Source organism: Dioscorea cayenensis, chromosome 20, assembly GCF_009730915.1.
Source record: "Dioscorea cayenensis subsp. rotundata cultivar TDr96_F1 chromosome 20, TDr96_F1_v2_PseudoChromosome.rev07_lg8_w22 25.fasta, whole genome shotgun sequence".
Lineage (NCBI taxonomy): Eukaryota > Viridiplantae > Streptophyta > Magnoliopsida > Dioscoreales > Dioscoreaceae > Dioscorea > Dioscorea cayenensis.
The window spans coordinates 27,845,123-27,852,199 of NC_052490.1; the positions used below are offsets into that span (position 1 = coordinate 27,845,123).

At 31.0% G+C, this 7,077-nt stretch overlaps 1 pseudogene; it reads right to left on the reverse strand.

Annotated features, from left to right (window-relative positions):
* Positions 1 to 449: 449 nt before the first annotated feature.
* On the reverse strand, positions 450 to 5,386 carry LOC120251382 (annotated as a pseudogene).
* Positions 5,387 to 7,077: the final 1,691 nt, after the last annotated feature.

Genomic DNA, 7,077 nt, shown 5'->3' on the forward strand with positions numbered 1-7,077 from the left:
TGACTTATGATTTTCATATCCAAAAATATTAATGATTCATCTTATTCAATTATGTATTATGGTTCTATATAACTCTTTGCTCATATTGTTCTGGTTAATTAATCATTCTTTATGTTTATCACGCTTCTTACCAATCTATGAATCTTATTTTTGTTATTCAGGTGAACGTCTCTTGGTAATTTTCTGTTCTTTGAACATCTTTTCCTTGAAAAATTTAACATCACCTTTTTGGTGAGATAGAGAATAAGAAACATTACTACTCTACTTTTGCTATGAGTTTCCTCATTCATTTATTGTTCATAGAAAAAGGTTCAAACAATCTCTTAGTTCACAAGACCAAGAGGCTTGGCTTTATTTTACAGCCTTCATGGTAGATATGCATCAAAGCCTTAATCTGCAACAATAACTACTTATTTCAATACTAGTATAGACTAGAGCAAATTGTTGGTTCATGGTTCAGTGATGTCATGGATGCATTTTCTTTTGAATTTCTTTGAAGTCAAGTTTTGCCTTTGGAAATACTTTTGTGCATAACTTGCCACTTGTGTTGATGTTCTTGTTTTCACTTCACATCTAGCAATTGTTTTCCAATCCCCTTTTCCTTGCTTTTCAAGGCCTTACACAAATCTCCTTCATTTGCAGTGAAAAAGATATAACTAATGAATTAAATTCTTCAGAACTATAGATTATACTGGAGATATTATTTTTTTTTACTAATTTGCCTTTTACGCTAATAAACTCTTGTAAATCTTAGAGAAGATCACTAAGAAAGGAAAGAAGCCAACTTACTACTATAAGGTTAAGAGGCTCAATGCTCATCTTCAGCCCAAGGTTTACCTTTCTTTCTTTCTTCATTCTTTCTCATCTTTGTTTGTTCTGACTAGCTTCTATATCATTACCATTATTTTTCCTATTCCTAACTTTATTATTAGCAATATCATTGTCTACTTCATCTATATCTTCATTAATATAGTTTGGTACATAGCTCTACTATCCCAATCTCCATCACTACCACATCTATGAGCAATCTTTGATAATGATCTAACAAATCTTATGGGGTCTTTTTAGGAAGTAGAGACACAATTACGAACCATCTGTTTGGCATGCTATATGGAAATCTCACAAGTGCCAACTCGAAGAGCTTGTTATCTTTTGGAGTCCATTGAGGCGGAAGTGAAAGTGAAGGACTGGAGGATGAGCAAAAATACAGTTTTGTAATACATTGCACAAAACTATATTTCAATAATTTGTGTTTAGGGTTGGTACTTATGAGCAAGAATACAAATATGCTCGTTGGTTGCTTTTTTATCCTTTTATGACTTCACCAAATGTAGAAACTCTGTACCAAATACAACTGGCTTAAGCTCTGTGGTCTCACATTTGTGTTTGCTTTTTGTGAGGTTATATTTTCAAAAACACAGTAGTGTTTTGTATCTATGGGTTTCTTTATATATGTGTGTGTGTGTGTGTGTGTGTGTGCAGTCAAAAATACTATAAAATCAAGCAATTAATTCACACAAATTAATTAAGACCTACAAAATTAAATAGTTTGACCAATTTAAGTTATATCAACATATTGAAAAAAGAAGTTTAGTATAAAATTTCTAGAGATTACAAAGAAATTATAAAATGGAAGTTTATTATAATGATCGTAGGGGCTCATTCTTAAAGCTTCTCATAAAAGAAGAGTTCGAAGTTTAAACTACTTTCAAAGGAAGCTAACCTTTAAAATTGGTTAGAGGAAGAAGGATACATTTTATGGTCAAAATGTAGTCAAGAAAAAGAATGATTTAACACTTGATGGATGTTTTCAAGAATCAATTAAGGATTGAATAGTAAAAAATGATTTATAGTAACATCGAAGATCAATTAATACATTTCTAGAAACTCAAGGATGAGACTATGTTTATTCTAGCAAGATAATAATTAAAGGATTTTTTAAAGAAGGTGATATCTAACAATGTGACATTCATTAAAGACATTATTATTGCAATATGGGTAGTTCATTCCAATTTCAATTTATAGTGATGATGCAAAAATTTTGTTGAGTGTCTACATACTTTACTACTCATTAAAGAAAAAAATTAAGTAGTCTATTGGTAATATATGTAATTACTCCATATTGTACTTTTGTGCTATAAATAGAAATAATGTTATTTTTTTTTTAATTCTCTCGAAGATAATTAAGTTTCCACATTAAAAACAATATCCAATGATAACACAATAGATTTAATCTAATCAACAACATAATAAGAAAATTCCTCAAATAATGATTTGGAGGCATAAAAGTACAAAATTAAATTTCTATGATTTAGGCAATTATTCGGAGTACAACTTCAACAAATTGTTTTGGATTTCAACTGCATTTGATTTTAGTTGAGTTTTTGCCCTTGTTTAAATTCGAAAAAGCAAGAATGAGAAATACAATCCCGAATCCAATGTCTTGAACGAATTGGGAATGAGAGTATAACTTTTTATCAACTTAATTTTTATACCTAATTTAATTTGTTTCAATTGATTTAAAATAATTTGGATTTAATGTTCTTGGACATAAATCAATATTATTAATGTGTCACCCCCAACCCCCAAAAAAAAGCCCCATTCAAAAGTGTATCCCTTCAATGATCAACACTTGTAATAAACTCTATAAGCGGTGGGGAAAAAACCCTATTCAGAATTGCACCCCCTTCAATGATCAACACGTGTAATAACCTCTACAAGTGGTGGGCAACGTGGTGAGGAAACATGGCAAGGCGGCTTCAAATGTACTAGATGAACTCTCTCAATTTTTATACTTTATAATTTTTTAATGAAATATGGGCAAGCCACATGTCAACCGCATGCACAGACACAAATAAATCTCTCAACACACCTGTGTGCTTACATTAAGTGAGTTAAAGTTTGAACTTGCCTCTTTGGCATGACATAAATACCCTACGTAGGGGACCCGCACTAGAAGTCCAAGAGGTTGTTGGCCCTCTCATCTCCATCAAGAGAATTAACAAAATAAGTCAATAATTTTTTTTACTTTCTAATTCTTAAACTCTTTCATTGTGCTAAGTTCATAAATTAAGGCACACTTTTACTTTGTATTATTATTCAAAGGCTATATTCTTAAGGTACACACACACAACACACAACACACACATCATCATCATCATCATCATGTATTAACTAAAATGGTTTTGTTACTTGACGGTCTTTCTTTTTCAATTAGAAATGAGGATCCTTGGTGTTTTCTCTAATTACACACTTCTTAAGTTCTAACAATCTCTTCTAAATTAGCAAACAAAATATATTCGATTAGAATTATCTTGAATAAAAATTTTCCCTTGCAATATAGTTTCTTCCATAATTGGTATAAAAGAAACTCTTTTCTGAGAATATAATTATTATTGTAAAATGCAATTAAATAATTACTTTGATAAGCAATCTAATAATATTTGTTAGAGAAAATAACGTTTTACTTCAATATTATGTGATTTTAGTGTGTATTTGGTTCTATATTTATGTTTTTCCTATATATTGAACGGCTATTTCCTTGTAATGCAAGATTAACTTGTTTAGATTCAAGTTATTTATGGCAATAGGTTTCACTTCCTTTCTCATGTGCATCCACATTGATTCACACCCTAATAATTAACCTCGACATTTACATCCTCATATGTGGTGTTACTCAAAAGGTTAAAATGAGATAATGGATCAAGTTATTCATAAGGGTCAACTTGATCATCTTTCTAGAGATGAATCTATGTCAATTGTCTTTAGACATGCTGCTTCTGTCTTATGTTAATTGTCTCATAGTTAAGGATTATTGTTGCTAATATCACTTTTTCGATCACACTACATGGTAAAATTGCCCGCACCCTCAACCTCAATAACAATATCAACCTTCACAACTTTTACATTATCTATTATACCCTCATACTTTTATTCAGAAAACCATCAATCTCGATAAGAAGTTTCATCATATGTAATGCTAACTTAAGCATTTCTCAGTTTGTTCATCTATTTCTTTCGGGCTATCAACAACCTTCTATAATCACATTACCTTAAATACATCTTTCTTACTTGTGATATTTAGTTTTTAGTATCACTTATAGGATCTCTTATATATCCTTAAATTGTAACATATATATGTGCCTTATGATTTTCAGATCCAAAGATGTTAATGATTCACCTTATTCAATTATGTATTATGGTTCTATAACTCTTCGCTCATGTTGTTCCTATTAATTAAACATTTTTGATGTTTATCACACTTCTTACCAATCTATGAATCTTATTTTTCTTATTCAATGAACAACTCTTGGTAATTTTGTGTTCTTTGTACATCATTTCATCAAAAAATTCAAGATCACCTTTTTGGCGAGATAGAGACTAAGATCCATAGCTACACTACTTTAGCTATGAGTTTGATCATCCATTTATTGTTTATAATAAAAAGCATCATACGATCTCCTGGTTCACAAGACTAAGAGGTTTGGTTTTATTTTATTACAGTAATTGTAGATATGCATCAAAGACAACATCTATAGCATAACTACTTATTTTGATACAAGCATAGGCTAGAGCAAACTATTGGTTTATGCTTCAGTTATATCATGGATACTTTTTCTTCTGAATTTCTTTAAAGCTGAATTTTGCTTTCTAAAATACTTTTGCGCGTGACTTTCCACTTGTATTTATGTTTTTGTTTTCACTTCACATCTAGCAATTGCTCACCAATTCCCTTTTCCATGCTTTTCAAGGCCTCGTAGAAATCTCCTTCATTTGCAATAAAAAAGATACAATTAATGAATTAAATTTCTCATAACTATAGATTATATTGGAGATATTTTTCCCCCTAATTTGTATTTTGCTCTTGATGAACTCTGGTGAATCTCAAAGAAGATTTCCAAGAAAGGGAAAAAGCTAACTTACTACCATAAGGTCGAGAAGCTCACCTATGCTCATCCTCAGTCCAACGTTTACCTATCTTGCTTTCTTCTTTCTTTTGCATCTTTGATTTGTGTTGGTGTGTGTTCTGACTATCTTCTGTATCGATACCATCATTATTTCTAATTTTATCATTGGTATCATCATCATCTACTTCATCTATATCTTCATCAATATAGTTTGGTAGCTCGACTATCCCGGCCTCTATCACTGCCACATCCATGAGCAATCTCTGATGGTGATCTAACACATCTTGTGGGCTCTTTCCTGGAAGTAAAGATGCAATTATCCGCCATCTGTTAGGCATGCCATATGGGAATCTCACCAGCGCCAACTCAAAGAGCTTGTTATCTTTCGGAGTCCATCGAGGAGGAAGATATAGTGAGGGACCGGAGGATGACGGAGAGGAGTGAAAGCCACCAAACGTTGCAAACAGAAGAAGATCCATAAGGGAAGAGTAAAGATTGACAGGAAAAAGATTGTTTAGATAGTGCATAACTTATCTAAATCTTGAGGGGAAAGATAAAGTGAGGGATAGGAGGATGACGGAGAGGAGTGAAAGGCACAAAATATTGTAAACAGAAGGAAATCCATGAGGAAAGAGTAAAGATTGACAGGGAAAAGATTATTTAGATGGTACATAGCTTATTTAAATTTGGACTAGCAGAGAGAAGAATTGCATATTTGGAGTAGATTTTCTAATACATTGTAGAAGTCAATATTTCAATACTTTGTGTTTATGTTGGTTCTTTAGAGCAAGAATACAAGGATGTGCATTCACTGATTTTTATCCTTTCATAACTTCGCCAAGTGTAGAACCTCTCTACCAAACACCACCAGCTTAAGCTACCCTCCATGTGTGGTGTTGCATTCATGTTTGCTGTTTGTGAGGATATATTCAAAAACATAGTAGTATCTTTGTGTTTGTGGCCTTCTCCAAAATATGCATAAATGTATATGTAGTAAAAAACACTATAGAATCAAGAAATTATTTCATACAAACTAATTAAGACCTACAATATTAAATACTTTGACTAATTTGACTTATATTTATCGATAAAAAAAAGAGTGTCAGTATAGAAATTTTAAGAGATTACAAAGTAATTATAACATATTGTATTGATCAAAACAAACTAAATGTTGAATAATCAAAACATATTTTTATCTAGAAAGAAGACCTTACTATCCTATGTGCATTTTATAAATTAGAATTAGATATAAATATATAAAGATATTTTTGGTATCGTTGCGCATTTTGGTTTTTCATTTTTGCAAAAACACAGAACTTGTTTGGCACAACCATTTCATTTTATTTTTTGATTTGTTCATGTGTCAAACTGCATTATTCTTTATTTTATCATGCTCAAATTTAAGATGCAAATAATACTTTTCCATCTCTACTTGAATATTCCACCATTCAAGCTTTTCATGACATCCTTTCTCAAATATTTATTATAATACTTGTAAGGGCTCATTCTTCAACTTTCTCACGAAAGAAGAGTTTGAAGTTGAAGCTACATTTAAAGGAAAGCTAACCTTTACATGGTCATTGCCATTCTTGTTATATTTCTAAACTAGTAGAAGGGTAAATATCATGATTAAAAGGCAATCAAGGAAAAATTGATTTAGCACTTTATAAATGTTTTCATGAGTCAATTAAGGATTGAATGGTAAAAAATGATTGATAGCATCAATCAGAGATCGATTAATACCCTCTTAGAAACTCAAGATGATGAGACCATGTTTATTTTAAGTTTTAAAAAAACATCCTGGAAAATGTGCTTTGATAAAGATTCTCGCCGCATGATTATAGAAAATGGCTGATAATAATTAAAGGATTCTTTGAAGAAGATGGTATCTAAGAATGTGATATTCACTTAAGACATTACTATTGGGAATATGGGTAGTTCATTCCAATTTCCATTTATAGTGATGATACAAAAAGTTTGATGAGTGCCCATATTCTTTGGTACTTAATATAGAAAAATTAATTAGTCTATAGGTGGTATTAGTAATTACTCCATATTGTATTTTGCGCTACAAATAGAAATAATGACATTTTCTTTTTTTTACTTCTCTCAAAGACAATTAATTCTCCAAATTAAAAACAATATCCAATGATAGCCCAATAAATTTTTA